The sequence below is a fragment of the Lissotriton helveticus genome, chromosome 8 (genome assembly GCF_964261635.1).
Source record: "Lissotriton helveticus chromosome 8, aLisHel1.1, whole genome shotgun sequence".
Lineage (NCBI taxonomy): Eukaryota > Metazoa > Chordata > Amphibia > Caudata > Salamandridae > Lissotriton > Lissotriton helveticus.
In genome coordinates this window covers 815,561,813-815,585,070 of record NC_136069.1, presented here as the reverse complement: position 1 = coordinate 815,585,070, position 23,258 = coordinate 815,561,813, and the positions used below count along the sequence as shown (strand labels likewise).

The following is a 23,258-nucleotide window of genomic DNA, read 5'->3' as shown; positions in this document are numbered from 1 at the left end:
TGTGTGTCACGCATCTCGAATGGAATTTATAATGTTTTGCATAACATGATCCACGGTATGTGCTGAGTCAACTTCTTGATGGTTGTCATTGACATGTGTCCATGTACATCACACCTAGGAGGAGGCCAAATCTCATACACCACCTGACAGTGCTGGCGGACATGGAGGATGTTGCAATAATCCGAAAATTCCGCCTCGACAGGGCGAGCCTCAAGACCCTTTGTCACCAGTTGGAGCCCCACCTGCAGCCTCGTCGCCACTACCCAACTGCCTTTACACCCACATCCAAGGTGATGGCAGCCATCCACTTTTTTGCTACTGGTTCCTTCCAGGAGACCATGGCCGCCGCTGCAGGGATGTTGCAACCCATGTTCAAGAAAAAATGAATATACCTTCACCTCAAATTCTTTAAGAAGTTATTAATACTATAAGAAAAACGAAAATAAATGCGTTTTTCTAGCCATCAATATTGGCTGATTAATTTATTTATTTTTTTCTTCATATTGCAATGAATTTCAAAAAAGAACACATAGTCTACTCCACAAAAAGTCCATTCTTATACTATCACAAAAACAACATAAATCCAATTCACATTTGATCAAATAAATTGCACAACAATACAGACAAAAATCACAAAAATGGTAAACAGTTGAAATATGTACACCAAAATAACTTTTACACAGTTAACAATACATCATTATTCAAAAGTGTAAAGGAAAAGATTTTACAAAGACTCCAAAGATCAGGCTATAATTAATATAGTTGCTGACGCGTTTCAAGTCCTGGTTTTTTATATTGCCGGACTCTCATCAGGGCTGGATGAGTCTTTTGATAAAAGCCAACTGTTTCTAAAAAGAACAAAAAAACTAACTTGTAAATAGCTCCCCAAAGTAATCTTTAAGAATCATTACGCATTTTATGATGCAAGGACCTACATACCTGGCCTTCACCAGCAAAAGTTAAGACCTTCTTGTTCTGGTTAATGCAGTGCTCGCCTGTATATGACAAAGTAGCAAAGGCTAAGTCATATTAATTCCCTAACAAAACCTGACACAACCTAATGTTTTTGTTTGTCAAGATAAAGAAATAAAATTTACCTAAACGGTGCTTCCCTGGGGCGTTGTATTTTCAAGCATTCAGTTCATTAAAATTCAATAAGTGCCTTGGTCGCGCATGGGTTCAACCGATCTAAAGTGGTGAAAAACGATTTCGGACAACAACGTAAATCAATTGTCCCTCTAATCTTATGCAAATGCAGTCAACGTTTGCTCGTGTTTAACTTACGTGAAGGTCGATTGTAATGCAAGCAGGACGCCACGAATTGGCAGTCGTCAGGTCTGAGCCGAGTTCAATCTGTAAGTGGAAACCGGTACAGTTTCTATACGGCATGAAGCCAGGCAAGTAGTGAAAAGGCTTGTACTCATAGTACTCTGTGTAAAACAGCGTGTCGCTTACCTTTAAACAAAGTGTTTTAGTCCTATCCAGAAAATAACTCCAAAGCGAGAGGAGCGAGGACAAGCCTACATTCTCCTGTCTCCTTTGTCGATTCGGGAACCACGTGATCGTGACACGGGGGGCGGGACTATTCCACTAAACAGCGCATTGACTTATGGGATTTGTATTTTTTAACCAAAAAAGTGTTTAAGGACCAAGTAATTAAGTTATACAACATCGGAACCCATGCTTGATGTCACCTAATTTGGAAAGATAGAGTGCACCGATGGATTAGACTCTATTAAGTTCACTCATAGAATTTAGACCTCGATTTATGCTATCAAATTTCATTATCAAATACGCTTCCTTGCGTAACAAAGCGCTTTCAACGCACGGAGAGCGATGCTTGGGATCAATTATGGACAAAACCGTCCATTTAAATTGATTCTCATTATGATTTAAGGCAATAAAGTGTTCAACCATAGGTGCAGACTGAACCTTTTTCTTTATTCTCGATCTGTGTTGGGTTATTCTTGTGTTTATTTGTTGACTTGTCTTGCCGATATATACCTTATCACAAGGGCAAAGCACTGCATAAACCACATTTTTAGTTCTGCAATTAGTGAAGCTTGTGTGTTTCCACACAATGCCATTGTGGTCAAAGATCTCACCCTCCAATGTTGACGGACAAGCAATACAATTTCCACATCTGTGGTGTCCAGTAATAGGTGGAAGATTCCATTGCGTTGTCAAATTGCTTATAGGTTTTGGGATGTAACTATCAGCACGTATTAACTGCTGACCCACACTAGGATTCTTTTTCATTGCGAAAATAGGTTTCGGCATAGGGAACTCCAGATTCTCCAATAGGTGCCAATTTTTTAGAACAATTTGTCTAAACTTGTTAGTGTGAGGCCCAAAGGTCGTCACACAAACAAGTTTTTGTAAATCAGACTTGATCTTTTTCTCTAAAAGGGTCTCTCTGGGTGTGAACCTAGCTCTTTTTTTTGAATGTTTTAATAATTTTCTAGGGTATCCCCTCCCTTCCATTTCCTTACAGAAATATTCGGCATGTTTTTCAAAGTCCATCAGCTCAGTGCAATTTCTCCTGATCCGTAATAGTTGTCCATACGGCAGGTTTTGTTTTAAGCACTGTGGGTGCGAACTTTTATAGTGCAGAATAGTATTTCTGTCTGTCTCTTTTTTATACAGTGATGTCACAAGTTGTTCATCCCGACAACTGATTGAGACATCTAGAAAAGTCATTTCACTTTTACTAGATTGGATTGAAAATTTTATATCGGTGTGTCGTGAATTAACCCAATTGTGGAATAGGTCCAACTCGGTCTGGCTCCCCTGCCACAGGAGCCAGACGTCGTCTATGTACCTCCACCACTGCAATATATTGCCTGAAAAAGGATTGTTATTGAAAATAAATCTTTCTTCGTATTGCGCCATGTATAGTACAGCCATTTCCGGCGCATAAGGGCAACCCATGGCCGTCCCCTTGACCTGTATAAAAAATTCATTTTCAAACTTAAAATAGTTCATTTTAATTGAAATTTCAGCCAATGATAGTATGAAAGATGTAGGGACCCTATGTGGTCTTTCCCTGGATTCCAAATATACTTCAATCACCTCAAGAGCCTCATCCTGAGGGATTTGAGTATATAGTGACGTGACATCCAGTGTAGCCATAATCTGTGTCTCCTTTTTAAATTGGAAACCCTCCACCTTTGTAATGAAATCAGTTGTGTCTCGAAGATACGATGTTACACTCTGGAGGAACGGCTTCAAGAAAAAATCGATGTACTTAGATACAGGTTCTAATGCTGAATCACAGCCCGAGACTATCGGTCTTCCAGGTGGTTCTAAGTTGTTTTTATGTATTTTCGGTAAAAAATACAGGACTGGTGTTCTCGGTTGTTTTTTATTTAGGAACTCATATTCTTTGGGACCTAGGAAGCCTTGTTCCAATGCCACTTTAGTTAGTCTGTCAATTTTACTCTGAATCTCATGGACAGGATCTTCCCTGACCGGTCGATACCATTCACGGTTCTCCACGTGTGATTTCCCTACTGACAGATACATGGTACGGGGCCAAATTACTACAGCACCGCCCTTGTCAGCTTGTTTGATGACAATTGAATTATCCTCTTTCAAATTCCGAATGGCCACTGCTTCTCCACTGGTGATGTTGTTTTTAACATAACATTTGGCTTTTTCCAACTTTGTTATGGAAGAAAGTACAGCCTGCTCGAAGGCGTAAACCTGTTTAGGTATGTTAGTAGTGGGAGTGAATTTTGATTTTACTCTTAGACCAGTTATTTTCAAGATTTTCAGCATGGTGCTGAGGGATGTTCTTGCAGCCATGATGTTATATAAAAATCAATGCATACATTTCCCCAGGGGAGCTGAATTGCCAGGAGTGAAGGGTGACTTCTATGCCCTTGGGCACATACCACATGTTGTAGGTGCCATCGATTGCACCCATGTAGGTCTGGTGGCGCCACAGGCAACTGAGCATATTTTTACTAATTGGAAACATTATCATTCTATAAATGTGCAGATGATGTGCCTTGCGGACATGACGAATTCACAGGTGTGTGCAAAATTCCCAGGCTCTGCCCATGATTCCTACGTCATGAGGAACAGCATGGTGCCCCGTATGATGGCTAACCTGCATCCCGATCGTGCTTGCATTGTGGGTAAGTATGCCCTGTGATATGGCGTGAGGTGTGTTTGTGACCTGCTGCACTCAGCCTGTGCGACATTGCAATGTGTGTTTTTTTTCCTAGGTGACTCAGCATATCCCAGTCGACCCTGGATGCTGAGTCCAGTGTGAAATCCCAGGACCCTGGCTCACGTCAGGTACAATGAGGCACATGGCAGGACCAGACATGTAATTGAGCAGACTTTTGGGCTACTCAAGTCAAGATTCCGCTGCCTTGACCGGGCTGGAAGAGCACTGGCATACTCGCCTGGGAAGGTCTGCAAGATCGTTGTGGCATGCTGTATGCTGCACAATTTGGCCATTCACAAGAGGATTCCCCTGCTCATGGATGATGGAGAGGAACCAAGGCCCGCACCTGCCCAAGGACCTGAGTCCAGTGATGAGGACAGTGGAAAGGAGGAAGGAGTTGACATTCGTCAACAGCTCATCAACCGCTACTTCACTTGAAGGTGTGTACAGATGTTCAACTTGTACATTATCTGTTGTGGTGGTTGTTGTTGTACAGGGCTATCTGCGGATGGTAGAGACAGGCACACGTTCAGTCACCTGTGTGTGGTAAATGTGACATTGACGTTCCATATGGGGACGTATGCTGGACTCTATTTGTTCACAACTGCAGCCATTGTCTTGTATGCCAGTAGTCTCTTGTGTATGTTTTGTGTAGTGTTATGTCTGTGATGCCACAATGAGACCAGTGACTGTTGTTCTGTTGTACCTCCCTAGGTGCTTCAGAATAATCCTGCCCTACACACTGTACATCTTTTGGACACATCATGGACATTGTCAACACAGTAAATATTGCACTAAAAACGATACTGCACAAAATCTGGTGCGTCAGGTATTTTATTTGGAAAGTGGACATGTGATTTGTGCGGGATATTAACATGAAGGTGGGGAATAAGCAGTGAGTTGACAGTCATGGTAGATGAGAAGCAAGAGTAGACACCACATGGATGTGGTGACCCAGTCCAACAGACAAGTGCCATTGCCAAGGAAATGTGGGGAAAGACAGTCCAAACAGTTAATGCAGTGGGGAAGAGGGTTGCCATCAGGGCTGGCTCCATGACTGGTGTGTGGCAGGTGCTTTGCCTCCGGAGACTCCCAGGCTCTTCTTTAGACTCCCCCTTGATCTTTTTGGCGGTGGGGGGGCCTGCTGACTGGCCAGCGGTGTCAGAGGACTCGCCCCTCTCTGTTGGTGCAGGGGAGGATGGTGCACTGTCGTCCTGCGGCACAACAGGAGGGGGCAGAGGTGTTGGTTGGGACACAGCCTGTCCCTCTGCAACGCCACTTGCTAGGCCATGAGGTCCACCATTTGACCTATACGTCTGTCGATGGACCTCATCAGCAGGATGAGCTCACTTAAAAGTTCGTCCGACTGTCCACTTTGTCCCTGGACCTGTTCATATGCACTGATGACTCGGGTGAAGTGGTCCAGGGATGGTGTGCAAACCTCCTGATGTCTGGGGGAGACCCTGGCCCTCCCACCTTCCCTGCTGCCACGGACCTGTTGCCTCACTACGGTGGGTTCTCGTACACTCTCCCTGCCCTCCACTGTTGGTGGTGTGTCCTGGTTGTCCCCTTGGACAGGGAGGGTGCTGGCGGTGGTGGTGGTGGTGGTGTCTGAGGTGGCAGCGGTGGAGGCACAGGCCGTGACTGCAGGGGTCTGCTGTGCAGTTGTTGGTGCAGCAGGCGTGGTGGTGGGGAGGATGGGGTCCTGGGCCCGGTTGGGCCTTGGCACACCAGATGGACCGGCCTGGAGCTCATCGTCCAAACTGTCCTGGGAGTCTAAATCCAAGAGTTCATGTACCGGGGGTGGAGACTGGCACTGCTGGTTGATGTTGTCCACGGCAGCAAGATCTTCATCACCTGTGGATTAGATGGAAAATGGTCAGTGTTGGGCGATGTGCAAGGATTCTGTTAGCTGCATGTCATTTGCTGTCTGTACACTACACAATTGAGACAACTTTTGTATTCTTGTTACAGGCAATACTGGCTGTTATTACATGGTGCATGCCAACATCATGAACTCATACATGTCCTGTGTCAATGCATTGCATGCAATTGGTGCCCTGTGTAGTGTTGCAGGTCTCCCAGACAGAAACAGCTAGAGCTGTGAGGATGGCTACCTACCTGTTAGGTGAGGGTGGACAGTGCAATGGCTGACACATGCCCCAGGGTGGGGGAGACCTCCATGCTGCTGGAGTGTGGGACAGGGGGCATGCTGGGAGTGGTAGTGATACTGTTGTCCCACCCCCAAGCAGTCCTCCAATACAAGATGGCTACCTACCTGTTAGATGAGGGTGGACAGTGCATTGGCTGACACATGCTCCAGGGTGGGGGAGGCCTCCATGCTGCTGGAGTGTGGGACAGGGGGCATGCTGGGAGTAGTGATACTGTCCTCCCACCCCCAAGCAATCCTCCAATACAAGATGGCTAGCTACCTGTGAGTCTGTTTGATGAACAGTGCAATGGCTGACACATGCTCCGGGGGGGGGGGCCTCCATGCTGCTGGAGTGTGGGACAGGGGGCATGCTCGGAGTAGTGATACAGTCCTCCCACCCCAAGCAGTCCTCCAATACAAGATGGCTACCTACCTATTAGGTGAGGGTGGACAGTGCAGTGGCTGACACATGCTCCAGGGTGGGGGAGGCCTCCATGCTGCTGGAGTGTGGGACAGGGGGCATGCTGGGAGTAGTCATACAGTCCTCCCACCCCCAAGCAGTCCTCCAATACAAGATGGCTACCTACCTGTTAGGTGTGGGTGGACAGTGCAATGGCTGACGCATGCTCCAGGGTGAGGGAGGCCTCCATGCTGCTGGAGTGTGGGACAGAGGGCATACTGGGAGTGATAGTGATACTGTCCTCCCACCCCCAAGCAGTCCTCCAATACATGATGGCTGCCTACCTGTTAGGTGAGGGTGGACAGTGCAATGGCGGACACATGCTCCAGGGTGGGGGAGGCCTCCATGCTGCTGGAGTGTGGGACAGGGGGCATGCTGGGAGTTTTAATGATACTGTCTTCCCACCCCCAAGCAGTCCTCCAATACAAGATGGCTACCTACCTGTGAGTCTGTTTGATGAACAGTGCAATGGCTGACACATGCTCCAGGGTGGGGGAGACCTCCAGGCTGCTGGAGTGAGAATAAAGGGCATGCTGGGAGTTGTAGTGCAGGCCTCCCTCCCCCAAACAGGCCTCACAGTGAAGATGGCTGGCTACCTGTTAGGTGAGGGTGAACAGTGCAATGGTGTTTGGGTTGTGAAAGGAAGTACTTATCAGTGTGTTGGTTGGCATTTGTTTGTACTTACCAGCCTCCGTTCCCCCGGATACTCCTGTGAGACTCTCAGGATGCAGTATGGCAAGCACCTTCTCCTCCCATGGTGTGAATGTTTTCTGTGGGAAGGGAGGGCCACTCCCAGTCATGTTCGCCAGCTCCCAGTTCTTGCTCCTCTTCTCCTTGGCAACCCTCTTGAGATCATGCCACTGCTTCATGATCTCCTTCTTGGATCGCGGGGTGGTCCCTACTGCATTGACCCTTTGGACTATCCTTTCCCACATTTGTGTCCTTGTGGCTAATGGTGTCTGTTGGACCAGGCTACCAAACAGTTGTGGTTCCACTCTCACTATCTCATTGACCATGACAGTCAACTCACCCTCTGTGAATTTTGGCATTTTCTGTGCTGCCATGGTGGTTGCAGTGTTTGTGGGTGCAGGGGTGGGTGTGGTGGGTGTGGTGTTGAGGTGTGAGATGTGTTGTGTTGCTTGGGAGTTTTTGGTGCTGTTGTGATGGTGGTGGTGGTGATGTGTGTGCAGTGTTATTTTGCCTCTCCTCTCAGATCTGGTGTATGCCCTTCTCTTCTGGAGTGTTGCGAAGAATTGTGGTCAGTGAAGGACCTGTATTTATACTCAGCTGTGTGGTTGTGTCCAATTGGGCCTTTGCTGTGAGGTTTATTGTGGGTGTTGTCCTGGGAGTATTTTTTTTTTTACATTGGTATGTGTTTTGTGTATTTGCGGGGCATGGCTTCTTAGATTTGTGCTCAGTTAGGCATTGTTGCGGTGTTTTGGCTTCGTCTGCCATGTTTTTCATGTACCGTCCGCGGTGGTGGCTATGCTGCAGCTCTTCCGCTGTCTCTCCCATTCACTGCAGTGTGTGACCGTGGCAGTCGGAAACAGCGGTTCGTACCGCGGGACTATCGTGGAAATCCTAATTTCCCGTGCGGTGTCTCCGCTATGCTTGCGGCGGGGTGTAGCTTTTCCGCTGCTTTTCCGACCGCAGCGGTCGGTTTTTAGACGTCACCGCACGCTTCGGATGGTTTTTGTTAGCTCGCTACCACCGCGGTCGGTCTTTTTTGGCAGTTGATCCTAATTTGACCGCCGGTTTATTCGCGGTCCCGGCGGGCGGTTGTTTTCCGCCTCCATGGCGGTCGGGGTGATTTTCCGCCCGCTATCCTAATGGGCCCCTTTGTGTTGTAGATTGTATGAAAGAATATGACTCCAGAATGAGAGATGTTCGCCTTCAGAATGCTAATCAACTCCTTATTTCCTTTGTTAAACCCTTTAAGCCACTTTCTTCTTCTTCCATAGATAGATGGGTCAAATCAGCAATGAGCCTTGCTGGTATTGACCTTTCTAAATTCCAAGCCCACTCACACAGAGGTGCTATGGCTAGTAAATCCTTCTGGTCTGGTGGTAAATTAGATGATATCCTTAAAGCGGCTGATTGATCCAATGCATCCACCTTTGCTCATCATTATTGTAAACCTATTGAGCATTTGTGTGATGTTGTCCTTCAAGGCTACCAACATGCATAATGTAGCCTCCTGTCTTGTAATGAAATTGCAATTCTCCTATTAACATGACCAGAGAATCTGGATTTCATTAAAGACACGGAGGCTAACATTATCCCACCCGTCCCTCCCTTGGACAGGGTATTTATTACTATGTTAATGATTCTATGCATTTCTTTATACCGCTTTTGTTTATTGCTATATTGATTTTTCTATGCATTATACTGCTTTTAATGGTCAAGGTTACAACCTTTTTTTAATTCTTCCTCCTTCTTTTCACATAACTCCACCTGATGGATTATTCTCATCATCTCTAATCCTCCTCACTTCGTCTCCTTCCTTCGGACTCCTGTTTTTCTTCACTCTCAAGATCAAGATGCATCTCAGCTTTATGAAACATGTGTTGCTTTGTTTCATTTAAAAGAGGCAGTCTGTTTGCTGCTCATGCCTTTTATTACTTGTGCTCACTGCATTCTAGAACTGTTTTTGTTTATAATGTAGTGCGGCTGCTTGTGACTGCATTAAAAGATTAATGCATAATGTTAGCATCCGTGTCTTTAATGAAATCCAGATTCTCTGGTCATGTTAATAGGAGAATCGCAATTTGTCCCTAATGACTCTTTTAAAATCCGTTTTCACTAGAATGTTCTCCAGATTGTGTGTGTCACCCACCACTTTTTCTAACACAGTCCATTTCAGATCTTTGGCGTCATGTCCAGCCTCTGCAAAATGTTGTACTAAGCGCGTGGTCAGTTTTTTGGCCCTAATTGTACTCAGGTGTTCCTGTATGCGGATTTTAATTTTTCTTGTGGTTAACCCGATATAGTACAGGTCGCAACTGCACATAAGTCTGTAAATGACATGAGATGTATTGCAGTTGCTGAATCGATTCAGGAACCAAGTTCTTCCATCGTGCAAGATCACACTTTTAGTAGCAGATGTTAAATTACACAAGGAACAATTACCACAAGGGTAATGTCCCGTGGGGATGGTACTCGCATTGCTAAAACTGGGACATCTAGTATGGACTAACTTGTCGCGGAGATTGGGCGCCCTCCTGAAAGCAAATCGCGGGGCTGGCATTTTCTCAGTGGTCGTGTCCAGTAATGACCAGTTTTTCCTTATAATCTGTCTTACCCTGGTAGACAGGGGATCAAAGGTGGTGACCACAGGGAGACAATTTTGCTTCTCTTTTATGTTCCGTTCCAGGAGGGCTTCTCGGGGTGTGTTAAGGGCCCTCTTCCGAGCATGTTTGATCACCTTTCGTGGATAATCCCGCTGTTGGAGTTTGGTAAAAAGTTCATCGGATTGCTCCATGAATGTTTCCGTGGTTGAACAATTCCGCCGGTATCTCAGGAATTGCCCTACAGGGAGGTTATCCTGGAGTGCTCTTGGGTGGAACGAGTTGTAGTGCAGGAGAGAATTCCTGTCTGTCTCCTTATGATGCACACTCGTCACCAGTTTGTGATCCATTGCCACAATGTCCACGTCGAGATAGACCGCAGACATATTGCTAATGGTCCAGGTAAACCGTAAACTAGGGTCTGCTTGATTGAGCCATTCTAGAAATGCCTTGAGCCGGTCCTCTGTACCTGTCCAGATACAGAGGACGTCATCAATGTATCGCTTCCACAATACAATGTTATCATGGTAAGGGTTAGACGGATGGAGGACCACATTCGTCTCCACCTGGCCCACATAAATGCAGGCCAGGCTGGGAGCAAATGTGGTCCCCATCAAAGTGCCAGAGGTCTGTAGATAGAGCTGGCCCCGGTATTCGAAGAAGTTTTTCGTGTGTGCCAACTCTATGCATTGCAGCACGAACGTCTGTGGAGAGTCGTAGAACCATTCCATCGCCCCCAGGGCCCTCGCTGATGCCACCAGCGTGGCATCCTGGGGGATGCTGGTATATAACGACTCGATGTCGATTGTTAATAATAAAGTCTGCTTCCTTCGACGTAATCCATTTTTTAGCCACTGCCTCTGCCACCATGATCTTAATGATGTCAGCGAGTTCTGGGGTGGGGTCGCGCGCCAGAGGCTGGTAGTTGGAGCGGTTGTTTGTGATTGGAGAAAACAAGGATTTTGGGGTTTTTCTTGGTTGAGTTTGAGGTGGTTGAGTGTTAGCCAATTTTCTATTTTTGATAGTGTGGAGTTGAGTCGTAGGATGTTATTGAGGGAGGAGATCTTGAGGTATAGCTGGGTGTCATCAGCATAGAGGTGATAGTCGATGCTTGCTTGTTTTAGAATGGTAGTGAGCGGTTCCATGTAAATGTTGAAGAGTATGGGGGAGAGGACTGAGCCTTGGGGGACACCTCGAGTTGAGGGGGAGGTGTCGGACAATGTATTCTTGATTTTGAATAATTGGAAGCTGTTATGTAGAAAAGAGGAAAACCATTTTAGGACATTACCATCTGCTCCGATGCGTTTTTGTAGGGCGTCTAAGAGTGGTCTGTGATCTACTGTGTCAAAGGCAGCTGATAGGTCGAGGAAGACAAGTAGGCAACATCTGTTAGAGTCAAGGGAGTTATGAATATCATCGGTTATGTCCAGTATCGCGGTTTCTATGCTACATCCATTTCTGAATCAGGATTGGTGTGAGTCAAGTTGGTTGTCAGATTCCAGGTATTGGTTCAGTTGGGCGAGAACGCATTTCTCCATGGTTTTGGGTAGGAAAGGAAGGTTGGTGAAGGGCCTGAAGTTTTTGGGGTCATTCGGGTTGGCATCTATTTTTTTAGAAAGGGGGTGACTTGGCCTTGTTTGAGGCAGTCGGGCATCAGTCCGTTGCTTAGGGAGCTGTTGATAATCTTTGTCCACATTGGGGTTAGGATGAGGTTGAGGTTCTTAGCCAGGGAGGCGGGTAGAGGGTCAACATAGTGGTTGGAGAGTTTGGAGTTGGTAATCACATTGGATATGTGCTGTTCGGAGAGATGTTTGAAGTCTTTCCAACACTAAGGGGAAGATGGGGGTTTAGAGTGAAGGATTATTTTGGTGGTTGACTGAGGAGGGGTCTCGTCTTCTGGGAGTATGTCATAAACTGGGGTTGAGTTAGGTTTGGTTGTGGGTGAGGATTTGCCATGTTGGGAATGAATGTTACAGCAAACAAATGATGGACAAGGGAGAGCTCGATATTGGAGATTTTGTCATTGAAGAATTCGGCCAGGTTGTTACACTGAAGTTTGGAGGCAGGGGGGTTTGCTTTGGTGGGCTTGGAGGGCTGTTTATGGATGATGTTGAAAAGTCTTTTGGGACGGTTCTTGGCTGTGTCTAGTGCATTCCGGAAGAAAGAGGCTTTTTCATTGATTATGTGTTTTTGTAATTGATGCGTTCTTTTCTGAGCCGGGAGAAGTTGGCTGTGGATGGGTCCCCTCTCCAGAGTCTCTCAGCGGCTCTTACCTTTCTTCTTTCGGAGTTGAGGTCTTTGTTGAACTAGGCTCTGGAGGGTGTGTCTCTGACCCATTTCAGTTTCAGGGGGGCTAGTTGGTCAAGAGCAGTTGTCATTGTCCTGTTGTACAGTGATGTGAGCTCGACCATGTTGAGGTTGTCTGTGGAGGGAGGGAGAAGTGAGGTTATTGTTTCTTCGAGGACAGGGAGGGGGATGGCATTGAGGTTTCTGCTCCTTTGATGGGTAATTTGAGTTTTGGCTGGAGGACTAAAAGTTTGATTGATGTGGAATATAATGATGTTGTAGTGTAGTTCCTATATTCCCAATAGGCTCTGCGCATTGCAATGATATATCCTACAGATTAGACGTAGGACTGAGGTCGACTAGGTCTCTATCGAATATACTAAACTTAATAGTGAGTGCCAGCTAGCTCAGAGGTCACTAGAAACTTTCTCGAATTCACAAGAAGGGATTCGTTTCTGACAACCGCATAAACATGACAACTTTGTTTCCCAAGAATAGGAAATATATCTCTAGAGTCGCGGAAACAATAGATAAGTATTTCACTCCTTCGTGTATGCTTCGTTTCAACAGAGTTTGCAGAGAAATAGAGAGACGGGCGTTTTCAATAAAAAGGTTTATTGAACAATCTTCTTTCTCATATAAGTGAAGTGAACTGCTACAATTGTTAAGCAGACTACAAAGTATAATGCGTACAGTGAGAATAGTATTATAAAATAATACTGTAAAAGCATTGTATGGTTTCTAAGCCATATACAAATACATACATAAATAACATTGACTAAAAATACTAAACTGGTGCTTCTAAATATGCCACCCTAATGTACCTAACCTAAGTCTAGTACGCAGAAAGAAGTAAGTATTGTGTAGCAGAGGTTCAGCTGTTTTTGCCAAGAATCTACCAAAGGTTTCTCTAGTTTCTAATCAGCTCCATACCTTGCTTTAGAATGAAGGAGGTCTGGTATCTCTGTAACTCGATTTCCCAACACCCCGCAAGGTTAGCTTGGAAACACCGTAGCTGGATTCTCGGCGAGAGAAAGACAGCCTCTTGATCAGTGCGTCAGCTGGAGGGTCAGCTTCCTTCGGCACATGCTGTAGGGAGCTGCGTCGGGCAAGTAGATAGTCGAACTGCTCCTAACCACCGTAGTTTGCTATAGCAAGTGAAGGTATATTTATACCTGGAATGTGTTTAAGAATGCCATAGCTTGACGTAAAGTCTGGCATAATAACGTCAGGAAAGAACCCCTAGGGAATAGTTGTTCTTTGCAAAGTACATGAGTTCTTGGACAAATCAATATTCAAGCAAGGGGAAGTTCCCTAACTGCTTAAGCCGATTTTCCAAGAAACCGTTGTGACGTTTGTTACGAGTGGAAGTAGCCATGCCTGTATTTGGTCTACATGGGCTATGTCTAAATAAGGGATTGATTTCTATGCCTATATAAGGGTAATGTGAATTGTACCTATATAAGGGCATGAATCAGGAAAATTCACTCGGAGTTCTAAACGCCACACAACAATGTGATGGTCTGAACAGTCGATTGGTAGGATGTTATTGATGGTTATTGTTTCGTTTTTGGCTATGATTGCATCAAGGGTAGAGCCCTTGTTGTGGGTTTGACACTTGCAGTGTTGGGTGATCTCAATTGTGAGAAGGAGTTCATTTAAAGACTGAATGACAGAGTCCTTTTCGTTATTCCAGGGGAGGTTAAGTCACCTAGGGTGATATTGTTGGGGTTGGCTAGGGAGCAGTGTGTGAGAAGGTCTGATATTTGTGCTCCGAATGCAGGAGAGTTTCTTGGGGGGTGGTAGATGAGGTGGCATTTTGTTACTTTGTTGTTTTGATGAGTTATGATGTGTGTTTCGAGGTATTCAAAGGTAGAGGAGGAGTGGGTTTTGACTTAAACTAGATTGAGGTTGGTCAACATAAGTAGATCCATGAAAGCAATTAAACTTTCCATACACTTGAAATATATTCCTACTATAATACTCAAGCACCTAACATGGGTATAATGTGTGACTGAATTTTCCTATGGAGAAGTGCAGAGGAGTCTTAAGTCCCCAGTGCCAAACCCCTAACGGATGCCCTCACGAGGTGCACTAACTTTGCGCCACCTCATATTTGGTGAACAATCAGTGTGCCTCTTAACAGCTTTTTTGTCCCTGTACCTGCATCTATATTATGATGTGAGGGCAAAGGTTTCTCTCAATTACGTGGAGCTGCACCCCCATTTGGATATGGCATGCCCGCTTTCTTATTGTGCTAGTGCACGTTTAGCACTGACGTAATCCATATAATAGAAAGGGCTGTGCAAATACCCAATACACTCCATGGCACTTTATGTAATAGGTTCATAGAGTCTCAAAGCATAATTCAAGTCACTCTTTTTGACACACTTCTTTTGCAAATCACACCCCACTCCAGGAGAGTTCAACCAAGGAGCCTTAGGGTTCAGTGAAGCCTAATGGAGCTGTGGCTCTCTCTCAGCATTATCCCCATGCCAAGGTTTCTGTTACAATCATATAATTTGAAAAAATTCATGCAATTTTGCATCTCATAAATTATGCCAAGGTTCGTAAATTATGCCCGTGTGGTGTGCACTCTTTCTTGCTGCAGACGACTTTGATGTCAAAGATGTGAAAGCTTGAAGCTTAGACAAAAGCGAATCTGCTGATTCCTGCATGTCCCATATGTATCCATAGAACAGATAGAGTCAGAGGAATTGTAGATGACAGTGCCACCTCCTGCCCCATGTATCTATGGAGCCTCAAGGTGGTCAGGGGAATTACAGTGCTTCCCCTCAGAGGCAGGTAAGTGCAGGCTAGGGATGTGCAAATGTACTTGATAATATGTGCAATTACACAAAATTCAAATCTGTCACCCTGCACTATATTTTAGCATGAAATACAAGCTCACGTCAATGATTTAGGGTCAGGACACCTTTAAACTAAAGCACCATGATCAAGTTTCCTTGCATTCTGTGTTTTTTCCTGTGAATTTGGAAACGATCTTTACCGCAAATGGTGTTTGTTGGAAATTTTTACCATTAATGGCACGTAGCAAAACAATAAGTGGCATAATGGCTTAATTTCAGGAATTTTGAGCAACAAAATTATATGAATTTTGGTCTAAAGTTTCACTGAGACCAAAACTGAGACAAAGTCTAACTTTCCTACTCGTAAATGCCCTTTGTGAATACCAAAAGTCATAATGTTAGACTTTTATCTCAGTTTAGGGTGATCAGATTCTCAAAACAGAATACCGAGACAGGTCATAGACATAGAAGAAGGACTACCATTTCCACTGGTGGCTAGCTGGATCTTGCTGCAGACAGTGACCTCTGACCTCATTGAGCAGAGCAGGGTCATGCTGGTGGTTCGGACACACTGTTGCCTCGATGGCTGGCATAATGACATTCTTGCTGCGTTGTAGAAAGAGAAGGGAAATCCCAAGAGAAAATGTATCTCTTTAACCGCATGCGTGCGGCCGCTTTTCCCGCTGTACGCGGCGTTTTTAAAATTACCGCGATTCATGACGAGCTCAGCTCGTCATCAGCACACGGCAGGTAACGCGGATGACGAGCTGAGCTCGTCATCAGCATGGAAGGGGTTAAAGGACTTGCCTTCCCACAACAACCACGTCTGGAGTGACGTCACACCGTAACTAGAGAAGTGAGCATGTGCACATCTTTTTAACATCAGTGCGTTTGCTCAACTCAGCCACAACTCAAAAACCGGGACATTTCTGTGCTCATCCCAGCCACAATCCAAAAAATGGGTCATTTATTTAGTTTGGAGTTAAGTGTCGGGACACCAGAACACATCATGAAAAGCCGGGACCATCTGGGGAAAACAGGGACATCTGGTCACCTTATCTCAGTTTATTATTGTGAATCGGACCCACTGTTAGTACAAAGATGACTTTCTTCTTTCCTGAGAGCAAGCTGTGGCTGAGAGGGTTGGAAGGCTCAAGCGGCAGACACTGGGTGTAGTAGGAATGTTTTAAAGTATTTGGAGCAATGTAAGGTGCTGGTAAAGGTGGTAGTGGTGGGCAGTAGGATTCAAGATATATTTTTTTGAATTTTGGGGTGTGGGAGTGGAAGGTCTTGTTGAGAGTAGTCTAAATTAGTGGCAGCACGAAAACCAGTTTTTGTGTACTTATAGGTCATGTGGTGAACGCTGTCTCAAGATACCTTTTTCCCTGTGGTTCCAATATGATCAGATTTACAGGAAAGTATATGTAAGACAATATTGTAAATGGGTAGCTCTCGTGCACTTTTCCAGATATAACTCTAGCTTCACTCTTATTGTATAAGATACAATGAATGACAACCATGTAATTGACAATCAACATCTACAATACAGTATTCAATCCCTCGCAAAACCTGTACTGCACAAAGTGGCAGTAGTTATGAGGGTGAAAAACGGAAATTCAATGCATTAGCATCAAAATAATTTTGCAAGCCAAAATAATTTTTGCTACTCACGTCAACACTGTAATTCATATAGAATCCTAAAAAGAGGAATTCTTTGCTTGTTTGGAATTTGCAGGAAATGTTCAAAGGTGTGTGATTGCATACCATTTTTAATTGGCACCCATTCACAGAGTGGAAGCTGTCCATGAGGGACAGCTTCCAATGTGCTAATTGCAGCTTTGGTCATCAGAGGAAGCAGATAGTAGTCCCAATAACTACTGCATGTTCGCCCTGAGTCAGTTTTTCAATGTGCCCTTTTTCACTGTTAACCCTGCTCTTTTGAGAGATAGGTTTTGCAATAACCAGTACTTTGTGGACAGGGATTACAATACCGGAACTTTGCAAATTGGACTGCAAAAATGGAGCTCTGTTGTCCCTTACAGGCCTCCATCTCTGTAACTACAGCTGATTGTAAGGGATCCCAAAAAGAATTGCTCCTCATGAATACTGATAATATAGAATTTATTAGAATTCTTCGGAACAGCTTCTATGTGCTGTCCTGGATTAAAGCATCTGGCCTTGTGCTAGTCACATAGCAGATACCGCACAAACAAAATAATACATTTAGAGGACGATTACGATGTCGGTCGGAAAGCCTCTGACCGCTAGCCGGAAGTTTCCGACCGCAGTTGAAGGCTTTCCAACCAAAATGGCCAGTTTGCAGACCAACCGCCCAATTACGATGTCGGCGGTCGGAACGTAAACCAGACGGTCATTCCGACTCAGTTTCCGACCAACTCTCTGAGTCTTACAGCCGGTCAGAACCACACCGTAATCCCTCCTGGACGGCGTTTCCGCTGTTAGGATTACACCGTCGCTTTCCCACAGCCTTTCCATGACGGTGTTTCCGTCATGGAAAGGCTGTCGGAAAGTGACTTTGGGGCCCCTAGCAGGGCCCGCTTGCCTCTGCAGTCTACAGTTGGTGGTCGAGGGGGTACCTAGGGTACCCCCCTGTAAAACCCTGCACCGTGTGGCAGGCACCATGAGGTGCCTGTCACATGGTGCAGGGTTTTACACACACACCCATTTCCCTATAGGAGCTTGTATTACAGCCGACTTACGGCCGTGACAAAAGCTCCCATAGAGAAAAGTTGAGTATGCAACCAAACAGTGTTTGGTCGCTTTGTAATCACGGGGTCGGAAAGGCTGACGGGAGGTGGGTCAGTCCAGAGACAGTGTCGGTCAGAGGCAATTCCGATCAACATCGTAATAATCCACTTAGACTCTTTATTTTGCTCATACATGTGTGTGGGTGTGAGACAGAGTATGCAGGGGCGGCCTTAGGCATGTGCAAGCTGTGCACCTGCACAGGGCCACCAAACCCCAGGGGCCACCACGCCAATATATATCCTTAATATAATAATCCTCTGAGGATGGATACATATTTGCGTGGCGGCCCCTGGCAGGGATTTGGCAGCCTCCGGCTTTGTTCTACTTCCAAACACCCTGACCCCCCTCTTCACTGGCCTCCGTGCTCCGCCCCGCCCAGACCCCCTCTTCCGGGGCCCCCTACCTACGCTCCATGCCCAGGGCCACCATGAGCCTAGAGCCGATCCTGCTGACATTAAACGTAAAGGTGATGATGCATTTGTATCATCACCTTGAGAAGGATCATCTAGGAATTGAGCCCAGAAACACTCCACTAAAAAAAGATGCCTGTTGGTGCCAAAAATTGTCAATCTTAATGCTTGTTCTAGGTGAGCAATGAACCAAATGCAGGGCTCTTTTGAAAGCGAGGTCTGTGAATCAACAGATACATCCACATGCCAATTACTTCAGTGTTTTTAAGAGAATTCACTTTCTTGGAACGAGTCTGCATGAAACCATCTTCAGGGCCTGGACAATTTCATGGCAAATCGGCAACTCTCAACATTGCAGCCAAGACAATATAACAAGTGTTTCTGCACGGTTTCAAACCAGGGACCTTTCGCGTGTGAGGCGAACGTGATAACCACTACACTACAGAAACAGATACCTACAGTTGATTCTACTGTGATGAACTGCTCAAAACAGACTATTCCAAGGGCCTGTGGTTTTAGATTTCTTTCATGCAACCTGCCCGACAGCCCTATCTGAACGCTTGTATATGCCTTGCAAGTTCAGAATTTTTGCAAAATGATTAAAGAGAAATGTTTCCTATTTGCTCAGGCAGGGCAAGGTTAAAAGCATGAGACTCTAGCAAATATTCATCCACTACTGCAAAGAGAAAATTGGTATTGGCTTTGAAATGCATACTTCAAAAGAGCACCAATGAAAGGGCTCGTCCGGGATTTGAACCCGGGACCTCTCGCACCCAAAACGAGAATCATACCCCTAGACCAACGAGCCATCGAAAGACCCTCACCTCTGAAAAGGTAATACCAGCTCTAAGCCCGCAATGAAGATCATGCTGGGGACTTTTTCATGCTTGGTCTGCGAATACACATGAAATTCAGTGTCAACTTACCCTTTCTCAAACGATAGCACTATCATTTGTAAGTGTCCCCTTTTATTTTGTCTCAGCATTGGACACGTCTTACAGGAAGTCAGCAGTTATTTATATATTTCTGCATTGGCTAGAGCCTAAAGAGAAAGAATTAAAAGCTGTTCATAACAACATAAGAAACACATTTTGCATTTTCTCTCAAATACTTATTCCCTTTGTGCAAATCGGAATGCCAAGGTGAATAGCTGGGCCACAGATTCTGGCTAATTATCTATCTCTTGAATGCAAGAAGCAATAAAAACTGCCGAATGCAGGGCTACAGCATTCCTTGCATAGCCTCTAAAATCATAACATAACTGAGCTGCTGATAGCAAGCTAAGCAATACCTTCCCAAAATGAGAAGTACATGTGCTTATCCGCTCAATCAGCGCTCGATCAGGTTCGATCAGGCGAGATATAGAAAAGGTGGAAAGGGTCCAAATGGCTGTCCCTTCCTTTTTAGGGTGGGTCCTGCTGACTATCATAGGATTCCTTGTAAGAGTGGCCAGGGTCAGAGGAAAAACTTTCAACCCTTCTTAGTGTTCTCTCCAGAAGCAGGCATTTTCTGTGCCTTTAATTTCAGGCTTTTCCCAGCAGTCTCTGTTCTGCCTATGTAAATTAACAACAGCAGTGCTTATTCCTCACTTGCTCTAATGTCCTTCCTGTCCACAAAGCTCTGCCTAAGTATGCTTTTTTTCATTTTCAGAGAAATTGTAAACGGTTTCTCTGTCCAGTCAGTGGCAGTAGAATGCTGATTATGATGCCACGTTTTGTTGAATCACCAAGGTACAACTACAGAGGAATATATGAGTCTGAAGGACATGGAACTCTTAGCTAACACATCACAATATGTGATGCTTGCCAACCGAGCACTAGATTATGGAGCGCTGATGATCAGAACATTCTGCTCCTAAAGGAAAGAAGAGACCGCTTGATGGAAAATAAAGTCTCTGTTTATATTAACGCACTCTCTCTATCTATCTATCTATCTATCTATCTATCTATCTATCTATCTATCTATCTATCTATCTATCTATCTATCTATCTATCTATCTATCTATCTATCTATCTATCTATCTATTCATATCTATCTATCTATATATCCATCTATCTATCTATATATCTATCCATCTATCTATCTATCTTTATATATGGATACATGCAGACACATACACATAGACATGCCATGCATTACTTTGGATTTGTTTCAACCTCTTACCATTTATTTGAGAATCCCTACTTTTCAAGTGACTGCAAATGAAGTCATATCTGGCACTTTGTGGCTGGTGCAAGGTAACAAAAACACATGACAACTTTTAATAAAAAATCATTGGTTTCTTTGTTAACGTGCACTGTCAAACATGGGGCTTTCACACGTCAGGTAAACATGATAACCAATACACAACAGAAGTAGATGCAGATTGCTTATCAATGTCGTGATAGAACAGTTGTGAATTGAGTAGAATAAGGGCCCTTGAATTGATACTTATTATATACAACCTGCATTATATACAACCTGTAAGATAGTCAAAAATGAGGGCTAGGAAAGAAGATGCTGATGAAGCAAGGTGCAGAACAAGATTTTGTTCAAACTTGTGAAGTTAATCTCCCATAATAATAATTGAATTAATAAGCATGTGGTGAAATTCTAATCAACTAAGTTTAAGAAATACATTCATTTATACACGCGGGATAAACTAATGTGCTTTATGTTGCAAACGCAAGAAAAAATAATAAACTAACCTTGTCTATTGTCTTTGTCAGTATTAAATGCGGCTGTTTAACTAATGGCATGTGCTTATTTTGTGTGCTTATGTTATGTCTTTTCTGTGACAAAAGCTCAAGGAGTTCGTGAAGTTCCTAAAGGAGAAGTAAATATAATGCTGCTTGACTGTGCTTTTGCTAGGTAACATAATTAACAGGATTATTTAGTAAAGGGGGAGGGTAACAGAATGGGTCTCAATTCTTTAATTAATTGATGTCTTGTGTTTGTTTAATAATAGTTTCCAAAGTGAGGCCTAAAGATGGTCCAGAAAACATGGCTGACAGAGCTGCAGGCGCTGAAACTTGTCCAGAGTGGGGCCTTTGCACATGCGTAGCTGTGAAGATTTTTACTGCATTGTCATCGTTAATTGAAAAAGCAGTTATTTGGTAGTGCTGAACGTGCTCATAAAGAAAAGGCTCAAGGACAGGAATTAAAGTGCATGCCAAGGCTAGTAAGTGAAATGTTCAAAACTCGAGGAAAAAGTAACTTTCTTGAGGAAGCCGAATGTCGTGGAAGTGAAAGACAATAGGGCTTATGTGAAGCCTGGACATGGTCAAGAATCGGAGATGACCTAATAATGGACTGACACAGGACAGCCAATAAAAAGCTCGGATCTGTCCAAAAGAATGTAAAATGTAGAAAGTTTAGATAGAAAGAAAGGTATAAAACCTGACACCATGAGCAGGAAAAAAACCTTCTTGCTTTCCGATTCCTGAATGACGTGACATGCTGTTGGACTTTTGGCGCACGTAAGGACAGCAGACTTTAAATGATTTTTCCTTTCTAGGTGAAGTGAGAAATAGACAGGGAAATAGGTATAGGGAATGGAAACTGTTATTCTGCTAATATTTCATATTTCTGAGCTTGCTTTGAGGATGTCAGTTATTAAAACATTTCCTCATTAAAATGCTGCCTTCTTATTTGCTTATAAAATAAAGATTTTAAAACGTAAATGCCTTTATTCTTATGAAAAATAAAGTTAATAAAATTAGATTTGAAAAGACAAGCTGGTCTTGTTTATTCATGGTCTAGTTTCCATCAGTTGATCCAATCGCCTTTAGTGGCCTGATTAAAATGATAAATGTTTAAAACCATGGTGAAAATAGATAAACTGCAGTTGTAAATAATTTTGTAAATAGTATGTGAGTAGTTTTGATTAATCAGACCCCATGATCCAGTCGCTCAAAAATGGTCTCATTGGTGTTATTGGCCTTTATATGTGTTTCATGATTAATGGTGAGTATTGAGGTGATAGGTAGCATTATTGAGACAGTTTTTCAGTCAGAGCGCTGGATCAATGCAAATATAAATGTATTAGAAAAATACATAAAGAGGAGTGATATGCTTTTATTCATGCAAGGCTAGAAAAAATCACCATACTGTTGCAAGCATTCATACACCACCAAATGGAAATAAACAATTCTGACATTCAGGGGCGGCCTTAGGCATGTGCAAGCTGTGCACCTGCACAGGGCCACCAAACCCCAGGGGCCACCATGCCAATATATATCCTTAATATAATAATCCTCTGAGGATGGATACATATTTGCGTGGCGGCCCCTGGCAGGGATTTGGCGGCCTCTGTTCCACTTCCAAACACCCTGACCCCCCTTTTCACTGGCCTCCGTGCTCCGATCCGCCCAGATCCCCTCTTCCGGGACCCCCTACCTACGCTCCATGCCCAGGGCCACCATGAGCCTAGTGCCGCCCCTGGAGTGTGTGTGTAAGTGTAAGTGTGTGTGGGGGGGGGGTGTGTGCGTGTGTGTATAAAACGCACATCGTTTTCTATGCTGAATAGTCGTGTTTCATTGTTTTGAAATGTCAATGCATACACTCCCTCACCTTGCAACAAAGAAACACTCCAATGCATCATTTTCGAAAAAGAAGCCTAGTTTGCAAATGGGAGGCTTTGCATGGTTTTGATGCTAGGTTGGCTGATAGATATTGATATTCATCATTTGTCCAGTGAAGAGGAACGTTGTTAAAGACAGTAAATAAATCATCCTGTCACCTTAAAAGTGAACTGAGGAAAACTGAATAAGCGCGGAAAAAACGCGTATGCCTGAAATCCAGTAAACACATTCTTCCAAGATTTCATGAAGTGCTTGGAGAGGAAATGAAAAATGTGATTTAAAATCCATCCAGGCACGGAAGATAAGATGCTCAGCACATCTAGATTCAAAAGATAAGAAGGCACA

General features: G+C 44.3%; 2 non-coding genes across 2 annotated transcripts; both read right to left on the bottom strand.

The window, feature by feature from the left end:
• Positions 1 to 18,727: 18,727 nt before the first annotated feature.
• Positions 18,728 to 18,800, bottom strand: TRNAV-CAC (transfer RNA valine (anticodon CAC)). Its single transcript has one exon. It is a non-coding gene; the product is annotated as a tRNA-Val (tRNA).
• A 287-nt stretch (positions 18,801 to 19,087) lies between these two features.
• On the bottom strand, positions 19,088 to 19,159 carry TRNAP-UGG (transfer RNA proline (anticodon UGG)). The gene has a single exon. It is a non-coding gene; the product is annotated as a tRNA-Pro (tRNA).
• Between the last annotated feature and the right edge of the window lie 4,099 nt (positions 19,160 to 23,258).